Here is a 23571-nt window from a genome sequence, read left to right as displayed (position 1 = left end):
CTGGGACCTGTACGTGGTTCACAGCCAGTCTCTGTCTCTGTGGGGACTGTCTCTCCCCCCTCTTCCACTGCAAGGAGGCTTGTGTTCCAGTGATTTGCAGAGGTTGGACTAGAACAGGCCTTCCCATGCTTACCCAGTGCAGCTCCCTCCCCACAGGCCCCAGACATGAGTCCACGATGGACTTGGACCAGGAGAAAAACCCTCAGATACTACTCTTTGCTGATGATTCTAGGCTTATTGCCAAGCTGAGTTTGTCAGCTCACCTGGGTGCTGCAGGCAGATTCCTGGAGGCCCTCTCATCAGTCCCCCAAATAGGCTCAGCTCAGGATCAAGAAAAGGCCCTGGTACAGGAACATAGAGGGGACAGGAGCAGGGAGGTCACTCCTGTTTCTTTTTTTTTTTTTTCTTAAAGATTTTATTTATTTATTTGAGAGAGAGAATGAGATAGAGAGAGCATGAGAGTGGGGAGGGTCAGAGGGAGAAGCAGACTCCCCGCTGAGCAGGGAGCCCGATGCGGGACTCGATCCCGGGACTCCAGGATCATGACCTGAGCCGAAGGCAGTCGCTTAACCAACTGAGCCACCCAGGCGCCCGGTCACTCCTGTTTCTTGAGCTCCAGTGACCTGCCACGTGCTGGACCATGCTGTGTCCTCATAGAAACCAATTAGATAAATTCCACTAGCCCCATTTCACAGATAATGGAACTGCAGTTCAGAGAGGTTAAGTAATTTGTCCAAGGTCCCACAGTTAGTAGGTGGTACCAGGCCCGACCAGGATTCATCCCAGTTCTGGTGGATGCCAAGATTCAAATTATGACTCTCCCTGTTGCTGCTTGTTTAAGAACATAAAACTTGACAATCCATTACCAGGCCTTTGTCTAGAAAAAACTATTCTCAACACAGAAAAAATAAATGTTCCGTTTGTTTGCTTTCTGCAAGGGAAGCAGAGGGAAGAATTATCATCAACAAACACAGGCAGAGGTTTGTTCCCTCCTGGAGTGCATGTTTGCTGAAATAAAGCTGTAGACTTAAAATGACCCCCCCCAAAGATGACCCTAGAGAAGGAAGGCATCATGCCTTCTTTTAAAAGCACCCCTTCCTTTTTAATGGCCAGCTCTTCATGAAGCCTCTTTCCATGTCTCTTGAGCAATGAGCTGAACTACATTTCCCAGAGTTCCTTGCAGTTGGGCATGGTCATTGTTCTTGGTTCTGGTCAATGGAATGAGAGCAGAGCCAGGTGGTCTAGTCACATATAAACCTCCCCACATGATCTTCCACGCTCATTCCCTTTTCACCAATCTCATGCTAATAAGCATCATGACCTTGAAAATCACAGGTTGAAAGTATCAGGGCCAGAAGGTGATGGAGCCTGGGTCCCTGAACTAGTATGGAAGGAGGCCACTCACATATCTACAGTTTCCAGAATTAGCAAAAACAACAACAGGACACCTAGTTAAATGTGAATTTCAAATAAACAATGGATAATTTTTTGGTATAGTATGTTGGGGACAATTTGGAGACAGAGGCAACCCCAGTCACCTTTCTGGATCAGCTCTAGGCCCTCAGGATCACTGGGCAGATAGTTATAATTTGAGACCTACTTAACTAAAAAATTATTTGTTGTTTATCTGAAAATCAAATTTAATTATGTGTCCTATATTTTATCTGGCAGCATTGCACCTATCAGAATACCTGTCTAGTACTTCACTGGAGTGAGACATCTGATGCCTACTGAGACATCAGATATTAAACAATCCAGGCAGATGAGCTCAGCCTAGAATGATCAGCATTTAAGCAAGTGGACCAGCTTTCTTGACTGGACTGCTGTAGCTCGGGAAAGACTGTGAGGCTCTCACCTCTCTCCCTTCCGTGGACACATTTGGAGTACCCAGAAGGAAGACAGAACCAACTCAGTTCTTGCCCCATCCCCCACCTCAGGAGCTCTTCACTCGGGATCACCAATAATTCCGGGGGGCGGGGGGGTTCATGAACAGGTGTGAACCGAGGCTGAGAGAGCCCAGAGATTAAGTAGTCCAGGAGTGATAGGGGTGTGGGAGGGCTTTGGGAAAAGTAGCAGTGACACTGAGTTCCTCCAGGGAACATGACAACAGCCACCAGTTTTGGCACCCACCAAGCAAGGGTCCTGGTGGATAAATGAGTGGCCAGTCCATGTTGAGACTATCAGGAACTATGGGCAGCTCAGAGAGTCGGAAATGTGGAATCTTGACATCAGGTTCTGCTGCCCATAATGGGCATTATTTCCAATGAGAAAAAACAAGATTTGGGAGCTATGTAGACCTAGGTCAAGTCCTGCCTTTGCTGTTTTTGCACTATATGACCTTAGGCAGCTTCTTTCACCTCTCTGAGCATTAGTTTCTATCCCTGTAAAATGAGATAACGCCCAGCAAGTGTAAAATTACCTAAGATAATGTGCCCAAAGCATTTAGCTCATAGCCAGTGCATGGTACATGCTACTTCCTCCCCTGAGGGTTTGACAGCTAGAGAGAAGAGGTGAGGGGGAACTCACCTTCTTTATTACTCCCCAGTTTCCAATAATACGCATGTCCTCTCCCCTTCTCCCCTCCCCCACCCCTAAGCCCAGAGACCACTGCAGCCAGGGTTGGGTTGAAGGAAGTCTGTTTCTGATGCCTCCATCTTTCCTTCCTAGTCAAGGACCACAGAGCTCCGATCACCACAGAAATAGGTTCCAAATAGAAGTGGGGCTCCAGGCAACCCCCCACACAAGCCTCCCTCATGACATCACTAAAACTCTGCCCCGTAGGAGCAGAATGGACTTTAAGTGGGCTACCCTGGGACCCAATCACTACTTCCAGCCTTGTTTCTCCAGACCGGAGTCTCGCTTCTTCAGAAGAGACTCTTGGTGAATCTCACACTCCAGGCATGGCAGGTGGGGCCTAGAGCTTCGGCGCCCAGATGCTCATTTCCAGCACGCCCATCGCTCACCTGCTCCTGAAAACACTCCCGTTGGCTCCTCTGGAACCATTACCGTTCGTCATGTTTATCTGCATTTAGGTGCGATGGGGATTCACACACGTCGATCTGTCTTTGCTTATGAAGCAATGGCCCAAAAAATGGTAATGATGCCCCTGATGCTACAGCAGGACCGCATTCTGTACGTGTGGGGCTGCCAGAGCCAGCAAATACAAGCACAGGATGCCCAGGTAAGTTCAGATGACACGTAAACAATGAATCCATTTTTAGTGTAAGGGTGCCCCATGCTTATTTGGAGCATACTTATACCAAAACAAAATTTTCATTTTCATCTGAAATTCAAGTTTAACAGTATCCTGTCTTTTATTTGACGACGCTACTCACCCGTCCTCCTGATACACCTGGTCGCGCCCAGCTGGCGAGATTTCATGGTTGGGCAAGAACTGGGGGTTACTGGTGGCCCCTCTCTCCTCTGCCACATTCTAATCTGTCTTTCTCGGACATCCACACACGCCATGCCCTTCCACAGCAACACTCCTGGTTTTTCCCTACACACACATTGTTCTCCACCTCCAGGCCCTTGCCTGCACCATTTCCTCTGCCCAGACTACCCATTCCTCTGTCTCTGTTTATTTTCTACCCTCCTGTTCCTTCAAAGCCGAGTTCCCGGGCCATCTTCTTCACAACATGCCAGGCTTCCCAGCCTCTCTTCCTCTGTCCCTCCACAGCCTGGTGTCCCCCACTCTCTTAAGACAATGAACAATTTCAGCGGAGCGACTGCTCTGTGCCAAGCTCAGCTCTGTGCCAGACACAGTCTCAAAACTGTGTGTGGCCCTGTGTGTCTGGGTGTGTGCCTGTGTGTGTGTGCACGTGTCTGTGTGTGTGTCTATGTGTGTGCGTGCATGTGTGTCTGTGTGTGTTCGTGTGTGTTTGTGTGTGTGTGTCTATGTGTGTGCGCGCGTGCATGTGTGTCTGTGTGTGTGCGTGTGCATGTGTGCGCGCATGTGTGTTTGTGTGTGTGTGCGCATGTGCGTGTGTGTCTGTGTGTGTTCATGTGTGTTTGTGTATGTGTGTGCGAGTGTGGGTGTGTCTATGTGTGTGCGCGCGTGCATGTGTGTCTGTGTGCCTGTGTGTGTGTCTGTGTGCACATGTGTGTTTGCGTATGTGTGTGCGTGTGCATGTGCGTCTGTGTGTGTGCGTGTGTGTCTGTGCGTGTGCGTGTCTATGTGCGCATGTGCGTGTGTTCATGTGTGTTTGTGTGTGTGTGTGCGAGTGTGGGTGTGTCTGTGTGTGTCTATGTGTGTGCGCGCGTGCATGTGTGTCTGTGTGTGTGCGTGTGTCTGTGGAGATGTGCACAAGGGCTTGTGTTGGGATGAGTGGGAATATCCTCACACGGCTATGTTAAAATAAACATCCTCGGGGCGCCTGGGTGGCTCAGTGGGTTAAGAGTCTGCCTTCAGCTCAGGTCATGATCCCAGGGTCCTGGGATCGAATCCTACATCGGGCTCCTTGCTGAGCAAGGAGCCTGCTTCTCCCTCTGCCTGCCTCTGTCTCTCTCTCTCTGATAAATAAATTTAAAAAATCTTAAAAAAAAATAAATAAACATCCTCATGTATTCTGAGGAAATAGAGATATGCACAAAGATTATGTCCAAGAAACACTCATCCCAGCACTTTTTTTCTGAGAGTAAAAAAGATGAAAACAATCTGAATGCCCAACAAAAGGGAAATGGCTCGATTCGGAAACTTGTACACAATGAAATGCAGTGCAGTCACTAAAAATGATATTATAAAACAATATATAATGGCAGTGGTAAATATTCATGATGTGTAAAAGAAGTTAATAAAACAGTATATACAATACTGCTCTATTTTTTAAATCCCTGCGACAGGACATGAATTTGAGATATCAATCGGTTTGTTCTTACTGTCTCCCTTGTACCCCTTTAGCTCTGTGGCTACCACCCCACACGAGAGTGTGTCACACCCCCTCCACTCCGGTCATTACCCCAGGGGGCAGTTGTCTGAAAAGTCCCAAGTTCTTAGATGTTAAGTTCAGGAGTCACGGCCCAAGTGTAGGACAGACAAGGCAGGAGGAGTTACCCCTGCCCCGCCGGACTAGAGAAAAGGCACTCAGGTGCTGCCACCTACCCACTTTAAGCCAAACCCCATGGGAAGGGAGAAAACGCTAGAAGGCCCCAGGTGAGTGTGGAGACCCCAGAGCACAGAGCCTCTGTACCTGCATCCAGTGCTGGCGAGGAAGCAGCTGCCAGAGAACAGAATGGGGGCAGGGGGGCGTGTAGAGCCTGTACGGTCCCCAGCCCCACGCACTTTCCTGAAGCCCCAGACTGCATAGCAGGGCATTCAGAAAACTCTCACAGCTCCCAAAGGGGTCACTGAAGTCGGCTGGAAGACAAGGGCAGAGTTTTGTGGCCAGAATGGCCCTCGGGGGTGGGTGCAGCTTTACACTTAGCGAGCTTTGAGCCCAAAAGGCCCTGCACACCCGGACCCGAAGGAACTAGGGAGATGGAGGCAGACTGACAGCACCCTCCGCATGACTTAGACTCAACCCACAGGATGGGACAGAGAGAAAACCCCAATAGGGGAACAATCCTGACTGTGACAGAGATCCAAAACCTGAAGTCACTCAAAAGTCCCTGAATAGTAATGACTTCAGTACGAAATCACTAGATTGATTTTTTCTGCATCAGGCAGAACAGGGGCACAAGAGAAGAGAAAAGCCCACTTACAGGAAATATCAAGTCGCATCCCGGCGCATCTACCCTGAGCTATGAAACGCCTTCCCGTGGAGCCCACATATACACCTGCACTGGACCGGAAGGCCTGGCCTTCAGTGGTAACTGTGGTTAATAACATCCAGGGATGCAGGATTCCTAACTGTTCTTCTGTGGCTTTTTCTGAACTATTGGGACCCCTCGGCAGCTTCCCAGAAATTCTCCAGGGTATGGCGTCAGGACCGACCAGCCTGACTATCCCATCCCAGCCCCCAGGAGCAGATGGGCTTACCCCTGAGGCCATCTCCCGGGACTGAGCTTTCCAGAAGCATTGTCTCAGCTTAAATGAGCAGCACCATCATTCCCACCACCCACCCACCTCCCTAACAACCTACACACAAGTATTAGCAGAAGACAGAAATACACGTACAAATGTGGTCTTCATCCCCAATTCAGAGCTGTTTGCCCTCCTGGGTCTTTTTTTTTTAGATTTTATTTATTTGACAGAGAGAGACACAGTGAGAGAGGGAACACAAGCAGGGGGAGCGGGAGAGGGAGAAGCAGGCTCCCCGCCAAGCAGGGAGCCCGACGCGGGGCTCGATCCCAGGACCCTGGGATCACGACCCGAGCCAAAGGCAGACGCTTAACGACTGAGCCACCCAGGCGCCCCTGCCCTCCTGGGTCTTAACCAGTGACGTTGTGTGACGACACAGAACATCATCCCATCGTGGTCAGAGGCCTCCAGGCAGGGACGCTGCACAGCCGTCAGGATCATTCCCAATGCCCGGCCTTGCAAGAGAAGTCAAATGCCAACACCGTGTGGAATGGCACGTGTGCTGAAGGTGAGGAGTCTCAGCTCAGACCATTTTATTCTCCCTGAAAGGAAGGTCACCAAATGTCCTGGCATGAAGACAACGCACAAAAACAGGAAAGCTGTCTTATATTGAGAACTTGAGACTCTCAGCTCTATGCTCACTAATTTGAGCATTTTATCATTTCATCCTATCACAACCCATGAATAGGAACTCCTCTTATCACTGAGTGTCCACACATCCTGGTTTGCTTTATGCCTGGTGCCCCAACCTAGTGTCCCAGTCTGGATGACCTCAACAGTCACCCTAAGTATTATCCCCCTTTTATAGCTGAAGGTATGGAGGCTCAGAGAAGTTAGGTAACTGGCCCCAGGTCACATAGCTAGGATGTGGTGGGGCTGAGCACTGGATGCAGTCAGTCTGACTCGGGAGATACGGGTTGTTAGCAAGCAATAGAGAAGGGCATGGTCGGTAGAAACAGGCAAGGAAAGGACCACCAGCCAGACAGGGGAGGCAAGGGTGAGATCACCCACGTTCCACCTTTATTTTCCCAATATTTCAAAATAAGCATGTATCCCTTTTAAAAATCTTCCCATAAAAATAAAAAAACAATACAGTTTGTGATGGGGCTGCCGTTGCAGACAAGGACGGGGCTAATTATAGGGACTCTTCCCCTCCCCTAGCCCTGCCCAAAGAGCATCTGGCCAGGTGCCCCAGAGCCCTGTGCATCTGGGTGGCCCTTTCTGCACCTGCTGTTGGGGGTGGGGTGGCCAGAGATACAAAAGCAAAGGCCATGCATGAGGGCCTGCAGCCCAGCTTCCGGTCCCCTCCGCACTCCCTCTCTGAGCCCCGTCTCCGTATCTGTGAAATGGGCTTGATAATCCAGGTCTTACCTGCCTCCCAGAGTTCTGCCAAGAGGACCTGCAGGAAAAGCTGGGTTTAAGGATATTTTCTAAAAGCCCAGGCCACAGGGGCCAGCCTGTTGGCATCCCTCTGCCCCATGGACATTGCCCACCGCCTGTGATGTGATCACAGAGCCTCCATAGCCAAAGCACCCATGCCCATCTCATTGTGGTGAGAGGAGCAGCAAGCAGGGCCCATTTGGCAAGTTCTCTTTTTAGTAGGAAGGTTGCCATTCTGTTCTTTATTTTTCATCCCCCTCATAGGACCTTCAAGTAAATTTAAACATAGTCCTCACCTGGGAGGAAAAGAAAACAGCACTCAGCTCAGGGTGCAATGATCATGGTTCCGGCCAGAAACCCCAGCATCCAATGTGGACAGGGGAAATGGAGCTGAAAGGGGTCCACTGACAAGGGACCCTATGGTGCAAAACAAGGGGATGACCTCACTTGCAGACCCCCTCATGGAAGCTGGCCCAGCTGAGCTGAGGCATTGCACACACAAGCAGCCAAACCTCCTCAGGGAGACAAGACCCCTTCCCAAGGGACGCCTTTCCCACTTTTAACAGAAGTCAGCCTGACAGCTTCCCAAGGAACCCTTGCTCTAAAATGTGGGAAGGACAGGAGGGTCTCTGAGCCTCTGCTAGGGAGGACCTCACGAGAATGCTTGTCCCACAATTTCTATGAACAGTGGGCAGGGCTGGGCAATGGATGGAGCACTGGTTTATTCAAAGGCTAAAGGCCCAGCTCTGGAACATAGAAGCTGCTTGACATAACTTCTGAGCCTCAGTTTCATCATCCATGAAACGGGACTGTTAAAACATGCTCTGCCTCCATTCCAGAATGGGGAGGGCTCTCTAATCCAGGAACAGGTAGGGAAACTAAGGCCCACAGGAAGGGGTTGAGGGATTCATCTATTCACTAGCCCAGCTTTATATCTTCTGCTTTATGTCTTGGCCTTTTTTCATGCTCTTAAAAAGATATTCTGTTACCCTGTCCCCTGTCCTATCATATCTAACATTTGATTCAAATTAACTCACACAGTAGGTCTTAGGAGACATTTTTGTCCTCAAAGAGGGATGCCTAATTCCTGCCCTCCCCGTCTACAGATCCCATTCACAGGTCCCACACAGCCATTCGTGCACCAGTCCACCCTGGATCTCCCCTTCTTGTCCGGGGACCACCTAAGGTCAGACTTTGCAAGGATTCCAGGGCCACTGCGAGGGCATGGCTCAGAAGAAGCCCAGTGCTTGTCCCAGCCCAGCGCATCACAGGTGCAACCTTCTCCCCTAAAAGAAGCCAAGAGAACAAGGGGACACCTCCAAGGGGACGCCATTTACAGACAACCCTGAACAGCAACAAGAGCAGGGCAATGACCTTCATAGGAATCCCTCGTAGTAACATTTCAGCCCCGGCCTGCGACAGGCTCCGCTGACTCTCGGACATAAATCACTTGTTCATTATCAGGTGGCGACATGGGGAAGGATGTCGGCAGCCTGACTGTGTCCGTGTCCTGCGGCAGGCGCTTGCATTCTGGGCTGCTACTGTCCGGGGTGCTGTTTTACTCGGGCTAGCTTCGCGCTTCACGGAGGCAGCTCTAGTCTGGGCTGGGTGGCAGCGAGGACACACAAGTCCTCTTGACAAGGTGGCCAGAGGTAAATGAGGATGGAAATTAGGCACCCGTGTCAAGCCACACAGAGCCTGACTTGAGTTAATTCTGAGAGCTGCCACTTACTGGGCTCTTGCTATAAGCCAGCTATTGGGCTAAGTATATTTATATGAATTGGGATCCTTTGGTGGCAAATGACAGAAAATCAGCTCCAAGCAGCTTAGTCCAAAAGGGAAATGTTATAGGCATTCATGCAAATGGTGAAACCACAGGACAAACAGGGATGATGCTGGACTGAGAGATTGGTGGGGCCAGGGATTCAAGCGCAAAGAGGGCTCTCTCTCTTTCCCCACTTCTCTGCTTCTCTCCAGCTTGGTCTTTTCTGGTAAGTCCCTGTCCCCAAGGCCAGAACCATGTCTGCAGGCATCTTCAAGCTTACATCTTCTATCTTTACAACGGAGAGGAAAGAGGCCTTGTTTCCCCAGCTAGAGTATAAAAACCCAAGGATGGACTCTGATTAGTTCCACTTGGTCATATGCTCAGCCACAGAGGTAGAGTCATAGGACCTGCAGCCCTGAGAACTCCAGGGAGGTCTTCTCAGGGAAGGGCGGGGGAGACTCGACTGGGCATAAACACCATAAAGTTTTCTAAAACATCACATACGTTCTCTCATTATTCTTCACAACCACCCTACGAAATAGGCATTATTATATTCCCACTTTGCAGGCGAGGAAACCGAGGCCCAGAAAGATCACATGATTGGCCAATGTCACCCAGCTAGAAAGGGGCCAAGGCAGGGATCAGACTCAGGTCAGCTGGATCCCTAAGCCTGTGCTCTTTGAAACATGAAACATGAACCTGGCAAGTTGCACAAGACTCAGTCTCAGAAGGACTTAAAGACGGAGACATGGTGGGATAGGGTGGGCATGGGGGGGAGTGTGACCAGAGCCTCTCAGTCTGCAGGCCTAGTCTGTGGCATCCGAATTGGGTCTGTTCTATTTGCCCTGAAGGAACAAAGATCTGCTCTGTTAGGGCAAAGATCAGGCAAGAAGAGAAGGAGGTGAGAGCCCAAGTGAGCTTGTGGGCTTGATTCTGTGGGCTCCTCTGAGCTTGATGGGGACCTGGTCTGCAGTGCTGTGAGTGGCCTGAGATAGAAACCAGCCCTGTCCTTGTGTGGCTATATGGGCCAGGGAAGGAAATGCTGCAGACCACTCCTTGCACCACTAACACAGAGTCTCAGATCATTACAGCCACCTGCAGCCAACAAGAAGCTGAAAGAGCAGATCAGAGCCCCTTTGGCACGTTGGCCCCACGTTCCATCTTTCCCCACCACACTTTCCTCCCCAGCTCTCCTCTTCTATCAGTTATTTCCTAGAGTTGGCTCCTTATCCAATCCCAGGGTGGGGACCAGGCAGGACTGACACCCCCGTTTTACTGAGGAGCAAATGAAGGTCCAGAGAGAGTGTGACTTTCCCAAAGACACACAGCTAGTGAGTGATTTTAAAATTCTTGTCATCCTCATCCTCATCAAAATCTTCTCTTGCCCAGCCAAAATGACATCACTTATTAAAGCACAGAAAAGTATTTATTCAGTATCTATGTGGGCATAACCATGCTGAGCATCTTCCAAAGCAAGAGAAAAGGACTATGGCATGTATCCGGGGTGGGGGGACATGTCTGGGGTACAGAGGGAAGTCCCAAGTAAAGCTACCCCCAAGTTCGTGAAGAGGATAGAAGTTGGCTCCCCTGGGAGTAGACTCTGAGGGGAAAGTGAGGGAATGAACCTGCCAATGTCTGTGCTGGGAGGGCCCTCAAACTCGGATGGCCTTCAAACTTGCAGAGGGCCTTCAAACCCTGTCACTGTGCAGACGGAGACACTGAGGGCCAGGGGAGGGGGCTTGCCCAAGAGGCGGCCGTCACTCTGCAAGGCGGGCACCTCCACCCAGCAGCCACCAAGGGGTGGTGAGGCCAAGGGACTGCCTCATTCCCTGAGCAGATTCAGATGTGAGCCGTTCATCTACAGAACCACATCTAATTCCCTGCGGTCAAGCCCAATGCCCAGCACACCAGAAGTGCTCCACCCAGTTTGCTGAATGAATAAAGAAACGCACCAGAGAACAAGGGGATCAGTGAAGGAGGAAAGCCAGCACTGAACACTTGTGACAAGCTGGGTGTTCTTCATAGCTTACCGCACTGAAGCCCCGGCCACCATGCCCCAAAAGAAGTGATTGAACTGAAGCTCAAAGAGGAGCTTCACGGTCAATAACAGATGGGGCTGTCTGGTCCCAGGCCCTCCCTTCACTCAGAGTCAGCACAAAAAGTGCCAGCAGGCAGGATGTGAATCTCTTGTCCACTGTTGTCGCCCAGTGCCCAGCACACGGCCTGGCTCAGAGGAAATGCCCAGTTGGTTTGTGAGCTTGTGGCTGTGACCATGTTGGGATCCCCTGGTCAGCAGCTGCAGGGAATTGAAGCAGGCAGGTCCCAGGCTCAGGGCCCAGGGCCATGAGGCCTCCTGAGACAGAGCCCCTCCCCACCAGCTGCTCCTGCCTCCCCAGTGTTGGCCCTCCTAGGACGGCTGCCCACCCTGCGTCGCTGGCTGAGGGCTTCAGCAGACAGAGTCCCTGGGCCAAGCAAACCCCGAGGTCCCCAAACTTTCCACTTCTGGAAAGTGCTCTGATCTTGTCAAATTGCTACCAGAGGAGTCATAGCTGAGTGAACACTTGCCAGGTTCCCGTGGCTCTCCCGAGAGCTGTCACCGTACTCATCCATCATAATTGAAGCAGTCCACCTGCTCCGGGCCCATCTTTCAACTGCAATGATGGCTGAGATGCGATAGATGTGTCTTGTCATCACCTTGACTTTTTTGGAGAACACAAAGGTCAGAAGGGATCCTGGGATGGGGGAAGCCCTGATCTCACGATGGAGGGCTGACCGCCTCTCCCACTGAGTGCCAGTCCTCACCATGACCATCTGCTACAGCCCTCCAGCTGCCTCTCTCTATCAGGTCCAGAGGAGAGCTGGAGACTCCCTTCAATGCAAGAACCCCAGCTTCCTGAACCTGCCTGCTATATCTGATTCTCCAGAGAGACAAACTCCAGGGGGCCAGTAGGGTCTGGGAGACGCTGACTTCCACGAGCCCCAGATTTGGGACAAACCTAAGATACTAATTTTTATATGCGCCTCCTCTCAGTCCATACCCATGGACACTGGCCTTGGACCTGTTTGGGAAGAGAAATGGTTATCATTGGTTATCTGCCCTCGAGTCCATTAATTAATGCTGTGGGTACGAATGGGTGCAGAGACAAACATCAGGTTGCCTTGTCTCTAGGGCTCCAGCCCCAGCCCAGCCTGGGAAGTCATCTTCCTGCGTAAAGCTCTGCCTGTTCACAGTCCTGCTCAGAGGCCTCCAGGGCTCCCTCTACATACAGAATAAAGACCAAACCCCTTGGCCTGGCACTCAAGGCCCTTGGCAATGTGACACCCAAGAAGCAGGCAGTTTAAAGAATAGTAGGGGCCCCTAAAGGAATCAATGCCCACTTAGTTTAAGAAAGAATTCATTTTTGTCATAGTCAGAGATGCTCAGAGAAACGTCAAGAGAAGAATGAGCTCCCTGCCTCCAGAAGCATTCAAGTGCAGCAGAATATCTCCTGGAAGGCAGCTGCTGGGGCTCTAGAATGGGTTCAAAGTGAAGAGGGACTCTGGACAAGGTGGCTCTTACGTGTCTCCGACCCTGAGTTCTCTGACCGTCGCTCTTTAGCCTCATTTCCCACTGTGAGCACCTCCAGGCCTCATGCAGATTCTTCCATCTGGAGCACCCTTCTCCTGCCCCGCTACTCGCATTGCCCTCCTCAGCTGTTCTCCGAGCCAACGACACACATGCTGAGCACCTACTCTGTGCGCGGGATACCAAGGTGACTAAAATACTGTCCCTGCCCCTGAAGCCCCAACCAGCAGTCTCCCGGCTCCCACTGCCAGGGCTACCGAGCACAGCCAGCCCACACAACACAACTGCAGAGACCAGAGCATTGCTCATTCTCCCCACTCGTCCCATTCCAAGCAACTGGCTCCTCTTCCAGCACCACTCGGGCTGTGAGCAGGCACAGGGGTCTGTCTGCCCCTCTTGCCTGAGCCCCTGGATGGGGGGGAGGGGTCCAGAGGGGCAGTAGGCAGCAGTTGAGGTGGGCTCTGCACACGGAACCAAGGAGCCCCAAGAGTCCCCAAGATCACCTTGGACTCCTTCCAGGCCTCAGAATATTCAGGAGCCAGGCCCCTGGTCTCGAACAATGGTTCAGTGACTCAGGAAAAATCAGGGTTTATTCTCCTCAGATCTGGGTCACAGCCCCTTACCTTATCTGGAGAAGTCAACCTCTAAGAGGCAGAGAAATTGGGACCTTGTGCTTCACAACACCCAATCTACATGATGCATGTAGCTCGAGCTTTAAAGCCATAATCATCTTGGAAACTTGCAGCGTTTCCCTCAACAATGGGATTTTTATCTGAGCAACATTATTCTCCTCTTTGGCATCACATCTTACCCACCCCTGCCTCTTGTCTCCAGAAGGGTTCTGGAGTCCCAAGGAAGTGCCCACAGGCTGGGCAGAGGGAGACCCAGAGTGGGAGGTGCCGGGACGTGTGGCCCTCTTCCCTCTTCCCAGCCCCAGTGAGAATTGTACAGTACCTGACTCATGCAAGTACTTAATATATTTTGGTTGTTATTATTATTATTATCCCCAGTTAAAACACAGGGACACTGAAGGTACATCCCTTGTTGGGGGTTCCACAGCTGGGAAGTGGCAAAGCCAGAACTTGGACGAGATCTGACTCTGAGCTTACCTCCGAGGCTCTACGGATGGTTCTAGTCAGTAGCAGGCCCTGACCAGGTCCAAGGTGCTCTGAATCCCATTCCAGGGGTATATTCTGCCATGCCAAGATTACCAGGCATGTTTAGAAATCTGAAAAACATCAAGACATGAGAACATTGCCTGAAGACTGTGGCCTGGAAAATGCTTTTCTGGGGTTTTTTTGTTTGTTTGTTTTTAAAGGGAAATAAGATGGCCCAAACCACAGACAAGTGACTTTGACATTGACCCAGCAAGACTGGTGGGTTGTGAGTAGCCAGAAGAGGCAGACATCAGTAGGAGGTGGCAGGACTAGGGTGAAACCCCAGCATCCATATTTACCAAAGTGAAATGCTCATTAGACAGTTACAACCAACCACAAAACTCTGCAATTCCACCAGGAAGTGGAAGTTGATGTACTTCCGGGTCGGTTACCTTTGGTCCCTACAAGTTCCCTGGGTTTTTCCCTTCCTGCCTGCTAGGTGTTCAGTGCTTGTCTTAGCTGACTTTTTTAAGCCGTGTGTGTGTGTGTGTGTCTAAAATCCTCTAAATTACCCAGGACCAGCCACCCCATCCAGGGGCTCAGGTCCTGTTTCTTAATGATGATTGATGGCTTTGAAGATGCAGTGGATCAATAGGGTCTGAATTCCTAAACTCTTGACAAGAACTCACACACATCTCGATGCCTGCCACACGAAAGCAGATGGGAGCCCTGTCTCTCAACCTTTTGCTTCTTCCATGGTCAGATCAACCAGGACGGGGCCTCGTGCTGTCAGAGAAATAGTTCCCAATATTTGGTCTGCAGTGTGGCAGCGGTTCCTTCATTCACTCAACAAACACTTTGTCGAGTTCTCTGTAAAGGATTGTACTTGGTGTTGGGGGAGGGTGTGAGATGGTGAAGGCCTGGCTCCTACCCTAATGGACCTGGGAGCAGGGAAGGAGGTAATACCATCCAGCACTACCTGATACAGAGTAAGACAGATGCTGAGCACAAAGCTCCACTGCACACCGGGCATCACGCCCAGCTCTCTACGCATATTCTCTCACACAACCTATGTCCTCACGACAAACCCGTGAGGCACGTATTGTTATCATCCCTGTCTTCTTACAGAAGAGGGAAAGGCCAAGGTCACAGAGCTAGGAAGTGGTGGAGGCAGGACTGGGGGCTAGAGTCCTCACCCTGGCACGAAGTTTTACAGGAGGGAGAGATTACCTGGGCATGGAGGGAGGAGAGATGTAATCAGGGAAGATGAGGCTTGTGAGCCATATCTCCAAGGACAAGTTGGATCTGGAAAAAAGAGGGAGAGCATTCTAACTAGATCCCATAACTGGAGCAAAGGCCAGGGGAAGCAGGCAGAAGGATTCAGAGAAGGAGGAGAGTAGATGGGTTTGCACAGAGCAGAGGACACCGGGGAGAGCCACCAGCGCGGGACGAGCTGGAAAGGAGGTTCGGGGCCAAATGAGGCAAGACCCAGGAGCAGGTATTTTCCTGAGTGGGGAAAAGGGAGCCACGGAAGGTAAAGCTTCGGTGCAGGGGAGGAGCCCCACCAGGGCTGTGAATCCAGGAGTGCACCTGGAGGTGGCCTCAGCAGCAAGACCCGGTGAGAGAGCAGGGGCAAGGGAGAGATGCAGAGCCTCGCGCTGGTGTCGCCTCGGTGGGCCCGGGCCTGTGGCCCGCAGCTCCCGCTCGGGGGCGGGCAGGTAGCAGGGGCCCCCGCGGGCGGCGGGCGGGGGGCGGGAGGCTCCCCCTCGACAGGTAAGTGATTGGATTAAGAGGCCTGTCTGACAGGATGTCCGTTCAGCCGCGGAGGCTAATCAACTTCCCCATCCTGTCTGCTAATAAATCCTGCTCCGGGGACCACTCTGCCTGATGATCTCTCCTCGGGGACCGCCGCAGACTTCTCCCGGAGAACACTCCCGCAGTCTATTAAGGAGCCGCCTCGCGCCTGTCAGGCCCGCAGGCCCGGGGAGTCTCGGGAGGTGCCCATCACCCAGGTGCGCCCGCTCCGAGGCGGGCCGCCGGGGGCCGCGCGCTCGCCACCGCTCGGCCATTGTTCTGCCGCCCGGAAGGGGCCGCCCGCCGCGGGGGCCTCCGCCCGCTCCTGCCCGCGGCTCCGGACCCGCGCTCGGCCGCCGCCGCCGCTCGCTCGGGGGCTCCGCGCGCATAAATTAGGAGGCGGCAGTTGTTGGATCTATAATAGCTATAGAGAAGACGTATAAATAAATTAAAGCTTTGATTATTTTCTTGGATTCGCTGCAGCCCAAGAGAGCTCGCGGAAAGCTGTCGGGGAAGGCCTGACTCTCCAGAAGCTGCTCTAGTTTGCTTAGCTGCAGTGATTTCTTCCCCCCGACCCCCCAAAAGGCACCAGGAGGGGCAGAGAAACAATTTGCTTTGTTGCTCACATAAAAAGTACAGGCCTTTTGACTTGTAGACCCAGCTGCTTCCAAAATAGGATGAGTCCCCACCCCCAACACCACACACACACACACACACACACACACACACACACACTCACACACACACACACACACTCACTCACACCCCTACCACCAGACCTCTTTTCTGTGAATAGTGTCTATGGGCAGAGTTCAATCCCACATTTCATCAGATCTGGAAGAACCTCCAAGGGCGTTATTAAATATGTGAAATACGCCAGAAATATTCAAGCAATCCCCATCTGGCCCTGGGAGGGAAGAAGAAAGGACTGGGAAAGTAATAAAGTGTGTTTATTTTTTAATCTAGATGACATGTTTTACATCATTAAAAAGGACAATTATTTTTAAAATTCAGCCTGCACGCTTCAATGGTTCAGGAGGCCTGCCGCCTTGGAATCCATCAGAACCTCCCTCCACAGCCAGGCCTGGGTCCACCCTCAAGGCCAAGCTGCATTTTTAAACATTCAAAACCATGGACGCGATTGTGAGTCCTTTAAAAAGCCGTCATCTCTAAATCACCTTTCTCCAGGAAAAGGGGGTTTCTGATCTCAAGGCTCAGAGAGTCCTAAGCTCAGGGAAAGAGTTTCAAAGGTGGATGGAAGTTGGACAGTGTTCAGAATGCCCAAGCCCTAGGCAAACCACCCATATCGTTGACCAAACACCGGCAGTCCCATTATGAAAACCCTGCTGATTGCTCTCCAGAGTGGGTCGCACCTCGGTGCTCTAACTGGTCCAGGGTCACCCCTAGTGCGGGAAGCCGCTGATGCTTCTGCCCTATCATCTGAAGCCAAGCCCAAGCCCCCTTCCAGGACATCCAACAGCTGGCTCCTGAAACTCTTCCTCACCCTCATGCCTTGGTTCTCTTGGTCTGCTTTGGACACATGCCTGGAGGTCAGTGTATTAAAGTGTAGGTCTGCCTAAATGTATGCATCCTTTTTGATTCCGCAAACCCCTTTCTAGGAATGTCTAGGGGCGTTGGTGGTATAGTGGTTAGCATAGCTGCCTTCTAGGAATTCTAGGAATACAAGCAAGTCATTGAAACCACTATGCGAAGAGTAGTCTTAAGGATGTTCATCATAGTATTATTTACATCACATCAAACCAAATGAAATTGCCATTTCTTAGGTCAAAGACAACCAAATGTCAGAAATTTCATACTGTTCAGTTTAATAATATAAAAAAAAATTAGAAATACCTAAATGTCCAATAAAAGGGATGGTTGGCTACATTTCAGAGCCTACTGGAATACTATGTAGCTGTTGGAAATGTTATCACAGAAGTATATTTCGTAGAATGTAAAGACTTCAAGATTGTATTAAATAAAAAATAATGCATACAGTCCAAACCGTTTTCTGTTACAATGAAAAATAAACATGCAGAGATAAGGATAGACCCCAAGGGGGCGCCTGGGTGGCTCAGTTGGTTAAGCTAAGCGTCTGCCTTCGGCTCAGGTCATGATCTCCGAGTTCTAGGATGGAGCCCAACATAGGGCTCCAAGCTCAGCAGGGAGCTTGTGCTCTCTGCTCTCTCTCTCTCAAATAAATAAATAAAATCTTAAAAAAAAAAATACAGACCCTAAGATGTTAGAAGGGTTTTCCCTTGATAAAGTGTTTTTAAAAACCACAATAACAAAGTATGAGGCCCAGAGCTAAATCGGAGATGCTGACTGAGCGAAGCTGAAAAGAGGAGACGCGCCTGGCGCAGCCCCACCTGCACACTTGCCTCCGCACTTGGTTGCTGGCTGGAGGCAGGCCGGGGAAGCGGCTCGGGACTCTGAGGAGCGCCAATAGACTGGGGTGGTGCCCAATCTACCCTCTTGCGCCACATGATCTGGGCAGTTTCCAGGACTATGGGAGCTGCCTGGCTGCCCCGGGTTTGGCTTTAGTTCAGAAGCAAGAGGAATAGGAAGCCCATGTACAAGGATGGTTTTCATGTGAAGAAAAGCTGGATTTCTAGCATCTGAGCGTGGCTCTGAGAAAGGCAGAGTGGGTAAACCAAGGTCAGTCACAGATCTGCTGCCAGCTCAGTATGACCTCTCAGTGCTCCGTCTCCATGCGGCCAGATAACATTCGGGCCTTTCAGTGGGGCGTTGGCTTCCATATTTCCTTATGACTTCTGCTCTTGCCTCACTCACACTGCACCATGGGCAAGAAGGTGGTCAGAGAGCAATTAAAAAGAACAAGGAAAAAAGTATAAGACAAAAAGATTGAGAATGATGCCTCATTTGTCCAAGTCATTCTTCCCCCCCCCCCAAGGACATTAAAAATTGTCTGGGCTGGGGGAGAGAAGAGGGTCAGAGGTCAGATGCTGGAGGGGTCCTTGAGAAGGGCCTGGAACCCAGCTAAGCCTGGGCTTAAGGGATAACAGAAATCTCAGGTGGATTTGCAGAGATCTGAAAGTGAGGGCGGCCTGAGCCTCTTCTCAGGAGGATACCGGGGAAGCAGGAGCCTGGCAGAGGTCCTACATGGGAGTGGGGATGGAGGGACAGAGCAGACATGGCTATGTGGTGTGCCTGAGCAGAGAGGGCCTTGGGGAGGCTGGGGAGCCTCCTGCCTCATGAGAGAACAGCTGGATTTTCCCAGGCCCCCAGCAGATTCTAATGTAGCTGAGGTCACACCACTTCTGGAGAGATCTGCCCTGGGAGAGAGGGCTGGTGCAGCCACAGTCTGTGGGCATCAGCGTTGACACCAGTAGGACCATGTGTCTCAAAGACTGACATCTGGGATGGGTGTCTCTCAGAACACAGACAGCCACCAGCTCTCTTATGCCAAGGCACTAAGTGAGCCCCACCCCAAATTTAAACACAGTCTAATGGATGAAGAGTGGGGAGAGAGACCCCAGATTAATGAGATTGCTTGGAATTCACTGAGATTACCTTCTATTCGTGCAGCTGAATGACAGCTCAAAAGAGAAAGTAAGCCCTGGAGATAAAAATAGTCACTTTTCTTGCCAACCAGAGTTTGTCGCCTGAGATTCGGTGAGCGGAGGTCACTCACTGAGGTCCCACTGAGCACCATGTTTGTATGTCTCCATCTTCTCAGGCATTCGGGAACCCAAGAAGCAGGAAAGGCCAGGCAACAGATGGACAGGGCAGGCAGACCTACAGACCTGGAGGGGCCCTTGGAAATTATTATGCCCAATATCCTGGCTGGATAAGTGGGGAAACTAAGGCAGAGAGAAGCAGGGAGGTGCTTAAGGTCACAGGTAAACCTACGGCAGAGCCAGGTTTGGGACCCAGCTCTTTCTAACCTCGGGCACCACAAGTGGCCACAGTGCCAACAGGGGAGAGTGGGGTGGATGTATGGGCACTGCAGAGCCGCCCCCAGGGGGCATGGCTGGGCGGGTGAACAATCCCCCCCAACCAGTCAGCTCTCAAAGTCTAACCCTGACTTGGGGTCTCCAAGAGCTCGCGTGCGTGCTGAGCCAGCTGTCTTCAGCCATGGTGTCCTGTTAATAATCGTGCTAACTGTCCCCACACCCGTCAGCACTAATCTCCCACACAGCCATCCAGGACCTGATTTATCAGAATGGAGGGCACGCTCTTACAGGGTCACAGCCCACCGCGGATCTCCAGCTCCTTCAGCAGTAAGTGGCTGAACATATTTTCTCTGCTAACACTACTGTATGTTACAGGATAGATTATTTTAAGAATCAAGACTAAATTGAAACAAGGCATGCTTGATTTTTTCCCCCAGAACTATAGGAGAGGGTCATCTATCAGCAGACGCGGTGGGCACAGTGCTAGAAAGTGACTCAAAGCCCAGGATGGAGATCTCAGCTTCCAGCACTTAGGTGCCCAAGTGACCTTGGGCAAGTCACTTATCCTCACTGAACCTCAGCTTCCTCACTAATAAAAGGCGTCACTAGTTCCTGTCCTAGTATATCAGATGGCCTTATAAATATACCAAAGAAACACAAACCAGACATTTTGCCAGGAAAGACACACAGATACACATATACACGTGGCCTATAAACCCAGGAAGAAAATGTTCAAAATCCCAATCATCTTAGAAATACAGATTAAAGTCCCGCATCGGGCTCCCTGCTCAGCAGGGAGTCTGCTTCTCCCTCTGACCCTCCTCCCTCTCATGCTCTCTGTCTCTCATTCTCTCTCTCTCAAATAAATAAATAAAAAAAAAAATCTTAAAAAAAAAAAAAAGAAATACAGATTAAGGGCGCCTGGGTGGCTCAGTTGGTTAAGCGACTGCCTTTGGCTCAGGTCATGATCCTGGAGTCCCTGGATCGAGTCCCGCATCGGGCTCCCTGCTCGGTGGGGAGTCTGCTTCTCCCTCTGACCCTCCCGGCCCTCCCCTCTCTCAGTCTCTCTCTCTCAAATAAATAAATAAAATCTTTAAAAAAAAAAAAAAAGAAATACAGATTAAACCAGCTGGGGGACATTTTTGATTATCAAATTGCAAAAATCAAAAGATGATAAAAGCCAGCATTGTTGAATGTGGGGAGATACTCGTGCTTTCAAACACTGTTGCTGAGAATTTAAATCAGAACGACCTTTGTGGAGGGCAAATTTGGCTGTTACAATGAGGTTCCCCTCTGACACAGCAACTCCAAACCCAGCCATTCATCCTGAGGAAATAATGAACTGAGTGAACAAAGAGGTAAGAATTTCAAGAATTTTATTCCAGAATCTGCTTTTAATAGTTTTAAAAAAGAAAACAATGTATCTGATTGTTGGTAATCGGTTAAAGTATGAATTTTATGTATCCAATTTAACATTTAGCTGTCCAAAACCATTAGTGACACAAAATTATTCATTGTCTAGTTTGGTAAAAAGGCAGGCTACAAGACAAGAGGTAGCACGACATCCATGTAGAAAAAAAACACTATGGGGCGCCTGAGTGGCTCACTCGTTAAGCATCTGCCTTCAGCTCAGGTCATGATCCCAAGGTCCAGGGATCAAGCCCCGCATCGGGCTCCCCGCTCAGCGGAAAGCCTGCTTCTCCCTCTCACACTCCCTCTGCCTGTGTTCCCTCTCTGTCTGTCAAATAAACAAATAAAATCTTAAAAAAAAAAAAGAAAAAGAAACACTAAAAGAAACATACCAAATATTGACAATGGCGAGTCAGTGGGCAATGGGCTTGTAAGCCATTTTTTAATTTCTTCTTTGTGCTTATTTGCATCTTCAACATGTTCTACAGTGGTCATTACATTCTTAATTTGAAGAGAATCAAAGTTTTTTATGGTACTAATAACTATCCCTACTCTGTCTCCCCAGGATGGGAGTGAGGTTCAAACTGCAGATGCAAGGGAAACTGGACCACATGGGGGATTAGGAGTCCACTGTCCCCCCCTGCGCCCCTGCACTGAGTCAGAGTTGATCCATTATTTCTCAGTGTCCCCCATTCACCTGTTTCTGTCTCTCTCCTGGTTTTGGACGCTCACTGCCTTCTCTTGCCTTATTTACATACCCAACCCTCCTCACAGCCCAGAGGTCACTGATGTACGGAACACCACGCCTTGCCATCACCACCCAGTCAGAGCTTGTCCTAAAACCACTACCCAGTGAGCACACATTGAATTAATCTAAGTGACCACCAGCTAGAACTAGTTCTCCTTGGATACACCTCCCTGCCTGCTGGCACCTTCCAGTGGGGTCAGTTGCCCTTATCTGATATGCGCCAAGCCCAGAAAAGGCCCACGTGCAGCCCCTGTCCTCACCTCCATTCATCCCGAAGGCTGCCTCCAGCTTGCTGGCCCATTGAAATCTCACCTCCAGCCCCTCCTCTGTAGGCAGTGGAGGTAAAAGACATGATTTCCTGGAACCTCATAACAACCCAGCAGGGTTAAGGGTTCTCAGCTCCATTTTACAGACAAGGAAACAGAGGCCCTGAGAACTGTAATGACTTGCCCATAGAACTACTTAGAAAAGGAGCTTGTGCTCCCAGACTCAAGTCCAGTGCTCTGACCTTGTGCTCAGAGCATGCTTTCTTAGATCAGGGCAGCAGAAACCCAGACCTGAATGGATATTCTGAAGCCTGTCAATAGATAATGTCTCAGAGGGTTGTGAGAGATTACATCAGAGGGGGGAAGCTCCGCACACAGGACCGAGCTCATGCAAGTCCCTCCAGACACTGCTGCCCAGCTGGGCCTCCTTCTGTGTCTCTCCATCGGAATGGCCCTGCCTCCCACGTGCCTCAAGTTCAACAAGAAGCTGATGGCAGACAGCCTCTTCCTCTACCTGTCACCCAGAAAAGGGCTCCAAATTCCTTCTACCACTTCTTTACTGAGCAAAGAGGGAGGATGGGAATAATGAGAAGAAGAGAGGAGGCGACTGACAGAGTGTGTCTCTGCCACTGACTCACTGTGGACATGTCACTTCGATAGTGGGATGAGTATGACCCCCCCCCAAAATATCAGATCTAACCCTTGAATTGGATTGCAAATCTTAACCTTGCATAGCAAAACAGACTTCGCAGATATGACTATGTTAAGGATCTAGAGATGGAGAGATTGTCCTTGATTATCCAGGTGGGCCCTGAATGCAGTCCCGAGTGTCCTTATAAGGGAGATTTGACAGATAGGAGACAAGGCAAAGTGACTGCAGGCAGAGATGGCAGTGATGCAGCCACAAGCCAAGGACTGCTGGCAGCCACCAAGAACTGAAGTGGAAAGAAAAGGTTCTCCCTTAGAGCCTCCAGAGGGACTGTGGCCCGGCCAACACCTTAACTATGGCCCGGTGAAATTGATTTCGGACTTCTGGCCTCAAGAACCATGAGAGAATAAATGTTGTTGTTTGGAGCCGCCAAGTTTGTGGGAATTTACAGGAGCCGCAAGAAACTAGTACACTTACCTTCTCTGAGCCCATGGGAAAGTTCTGGGATCCCAAGCTTTTAAACCCAAAGGGCTAAATGAAACTTCCTGTTAAATAATGAAGAAAGTGACTCACTTCTGGATTGTTATCCATTTGACATCGAATGTACCCTTCTTGACACCAGAGGCCAGTACAGGAATGAGCAAAACCTCAGTGTCCTAGAGATGGGTTAGGAGTTCTCAAAAGTGCTCCACCCAGCCCCGGGACCCCATGACTGGCCCAACTTACCTGCACTCTTTTTTTTTTTTTTTTTAAGATTTTTTTATTTATTTGACAGAGAAAGACACAGCGAGAGAGGGAACCCAAGCAGGGGGAGTGGGAGAGGGAGAAGCAGGCTTCCGGCGGAGCAGGGAGCCCGATGCGGGGCTCGATCCCAGGACCCTGGGATCATGACCTTGAGCCGAAGGCAGATGCTTAACGACTGAGCCACCCAGGCGCCCCTACCTGCACTCTTTTATATGTG

General features: G+C 50.6%; 1 protein-coding gene across 1 annotated transcript in view; it reads left to right on the top strand.

Annotated features, from left to right (window-relative positions):
* Positions 1–23533: 23533 nt before the first annotated feature.
* Positions 23534–23571, top strand: part of GNE (glucosamine (UDP-N-acetyl)-2-epimerase/N-acetylmannosamine kinase) — a 326114-nt gene continuing 326076 nt past the window's right edge. Inside the window, exon 1 of the mRNA XM_081803176.1 lies at positions 23534–23548. The gene's annotated coding sequence lies outside the window, so the exon portion shown is untranslated. The remainder of the gene's footprint in view (positions 23549–23571) is intronic.

The sequence above is a fragment of the Leptonychotes weddellii genome, chromosome 14, assembly GCF_054177405.1.
Source record: "Leptonychotes weddellii isolate Sample4059 chromosome 14, ASM5417740v2, whole genome shotgun sequence".
Taxonomy (NCBI): Eukaryota; Metazoa; Chordata; class Mammalia; order Carnivora; family Phocidae; genus Leptonychotes; species Leptonychotes weddellii.
The sequence above is the reverse complement of the archived record's forward strand: the minus strand, read 5'-3'. Positions and strand labels throughout refer to the sequence as shown.